The following is a 3284-nucleotide window of genomic DNA, read 5'->3' on the forward strand; positions in this document are numbered from 1 at the left end:
TAATATTAACTTGTCTTGGTCCGTTTGATCTCGGCTGAGAGAGCAACTCCTTTGTCCTATATCTCCCAAATTTTTTTTGTTTCTGTTCAAGTGGTTCGTTACAAGAAAAAAGTCAAGAAGGAAACTGGTTTCAAAAAGTTCTTGAGCTCATTATAAAACATATACCTCAGAAATGAGGTTTCCTCTCATTTAGGATCAGTTTGAGAGCTGACTTTTGGAGTCACCTTGAGTTAGTCTGGAAAATTGGTCTGCCAAGGGATCTTGTAGTACCTTGGAGACTAACTGAAAAAGAGAATTTGGCAGCATGATCTTTGGGAGACTTGGGTCTCCTTACTCAGATGTAGGAGGTGAGGGGAGAGTCCAGAGATATAGAGCAGTCTCTGTGGGTACATGTCCATGGGGCATCAGACTATGTTTATCCCACGGAGATCTGCAGCTCGCAGTGATGCAATAGAGGACGATGTTCCCACTGCGTTTAACGCGATCGAATTTCTCAGAGGTATTTAAACCTCCCTGGCTTTCACACATGTGCTACTTCATTTCAACATGGAAGCGCCTCCATGTCTGGGAATGATCCCTGTAATCTGGATCCATTTGGTAGCATGTCACACTACCGAAGATCTGGATCATTCTGGATCTTTAAAAAAAGATGTGCTTATGGACCCGTTGTCAAATACATGGGTTTTTCGTGGTCCCCTACAAACAGTGCTGGGTGCGTTGAGGCCAGTGGGAATGAATGGAAAATGAACCTGTTTTCACACTGGGTATTTCCATAGTGGGAATGGACCCTGAATGCAACAACTTTGTGGGCGTGGAGAGGAACTGACAATTTCAGTTTTAAGGATGGTTGGTTAATGATGAGCCTCGTTCCTCAATGCATGGGCTGGTTTTTTATGGTCTGTCTCTGGACTCTCCACTCCACTTCTTGCATCTGAGAGGAGGCTCAAGTCTACCAAAGCCCTCGTACCAGCTTTCTTTCTTTTTCTTTCCTTTCTTTCAATCTCAACAAAGCTACATGATCCCTCGGCATTCCTGGTACAGTGGACCTTTGTTATCCGCTGGGGTTTGGTCCAGGAATCCCCGTGAAAACAAATCCACGTATGCTCAAGTCCCATTAAATACAATGGCATAGCAAAAGGTGGTTCCTTAATAAAATGGAAAAATCAAGGTTTGATGCGTGAAATTAACATTTAAAAAAATTTTCAAGCCATGGATGCTTGAATTCATGTATACAAAAATCCGTGGTAAGGAGGGCTGGCTATTCTGTTCCAGTGTAGGCGAGCCATGCTGGTAACAGAGCTTTCCTAGATTGGGCCTCCTTCCTCAGATGTAGATGGGGAGGCCAGGGAATACGGTAGGGCCCTTCTTGAACTGAGCTTGTTCAGACAAAACTCTGCCTCTGCATTCTTCACTCCACCTCCTGCATCTGAGGAAGAGACTCCATCTACCAAAGACCATGCTGCCGCCCTTTCTTCGGTCTCAATGGTGCTACACGATCCCTTGGCTTCCTGTATCTTTTCCAGTGTAGACAGACATGCTGATGGCATGAGCTTGGTTGACTTGAGTCTCCTTCCTCAGATGCAGGAGGTGGAGTGGAGAGTCCAGAGAGAGAGCTTTGTTGACTTGAAACTCCATCCTCAGATGGATGTGCTGGATTTTTGGAGAGTCCAGAGACAGACCCTGGGACCCTTCTTGAACTGAGCATTTGTTCAGGACCACGGATGTTCCGGACTCTCCACTCATGCATCTGTGACCTCCTGCACGATCTTATCCACCTCCTGCATCTGAGGAAGAGGCTCAGGTCTACCAAAGCCCATGCTGCCACTGCTTTCTCCTAGCTGATGGTCTGCAAGCTCCTTTTGCAGATTGATTTCCCAGACATACCTTGTGATTCACTTGCCAAGAGGAAGGCACTGGGGGGGTGGGGAGTGAGTGGGGGGTGAGGATGATGACGATGATGACGATGGTGAAGGGCTCTGTTCACCAGAAAGCTTGCACACCGTTTTATGTTTTTTTGTTTTTTAAACCACCTCCAACAGAGAGAATCTGCTTCCCCCCAGCCTTCCAGAGAGGTTAGCAAAGAGGGCTCCTTTGTCCTTCCGGCCAAGGAGCAGCTGCCCTCCCTTCCTTCAGTCCCTGGGTGCCTGTCAATCAACGTGGCCAGGAGCCCCCCACAGGTTGGAAAGTCATTCTTCATTCATTCATCGTCATTCATTCATTCTCATTCATCCTCGCTCGGCCATGCAGGGCTCTGCTCTGGAGCATCCTCGCCACTCTGCTGCTCCCGCTCCCTGCTGGATCTTCACTACTCCTGCCTCTGCCGCTGCCTGGCTGCTGCCCATGGAGGACTGAGGGGCCTCCCGGGCCACCAGCCGCGCCTCCTGCCCTCTGGTTCCTCCGGCTCCGTTTCTAATCCTGATCCCGCCTCCGCTGCTGCTCTCCGCGCTAAGGTAAGCCCGCAGGAGGAGGATCGCCCTGCGATGGGGAAAGGGACCCTGGAAAGAGGGCGGGGCAGATCCGGGGGATTGGCCACATTGCAGGACTAACCCAGTTTGATACCTCTTTAAGTGCCTTGGCTCAATTGTATTCCAACTGGGTCTCCCCTCCAAAGATTCCCCAGGATGGAACCATAGCGGTTGAAGAGGAATGCTAGTGCTATATGTCCTTAGGTTTCCCTATGGGCAAGCATTCTCCCAGTGATTCCCTATGGCAAGCATTCTCCATGAGTCCCATATGGGCAAGTATTCTCCAATGATTCCCTATGGGCAAGTATTCTCCAGTGATTCCATGGGCAAAGTATCTCAATGATTCCCTATGGGCAAGTATCTCTCAATGATTCCCTATGGGCAAGATTCTCCATGACCCTATGGGCAAGTATTCTCCAATGATTCCCTATGGGCAAGTATGCTCCAAGTGATCCCTAGGGGCAAGTATTCTCCATGATTCCCTATGGGCAATATTCTCCATGATTGACCCTATGGGCAAGTATTCTCCTGATTCCCTATGGGCAAGTATTCTCCATGATTCCCTATGGGCAAGTATTCTTCAATATTCCATGGGCAGCATTCCCCAATGATTCCCTATGGCAAGTATTCCTCCATGAATTCCCTATGGCAAGTATTCCCAATGATCCTATGGGCAAGTTCTCCAGTATTCCCTAGGGCAGGTATTCTCCAATGATCCCTAGGGCAAGTATTCTTCAATGATTCCCTATGGGCAGCATTCTCCAATGATTCCCTATGGGCAAGTATTCTCCAATGATTCCCTATGGGCAAGTATTCTCC

General features: G+C 48.4%; 1 pseudogene; it reads left to right on the forward strand.

The window, feature by feature from the left end:
• The first annotated feature begins 390 nt into the window (after positions 1 to 390).
• Positions 391 to 3284, forward strand: part of LOC121929035 — a 45101-nt pseudogene continuing 42207 nt past the window's right edge.

The sequence above is a fragment of the Sceloporus undulatus genome, chromosome 4 (genome assembly GCF_019175285.1).
Source record: "Sceloporus undulatus isolate JIND9_A2432 ecotype Alabama chromosome 4, SceUnd_v1.1, whole genome shotgun sequence".
In the NCBI taxonomy this organism is placed as follows: domain Eukaryota; kingdom Metazoa; phylum Chordata; class Lepidosauria; order Squamata; family Phrynosomatidae; genus Sceloporus; species Sceloporus undulatus.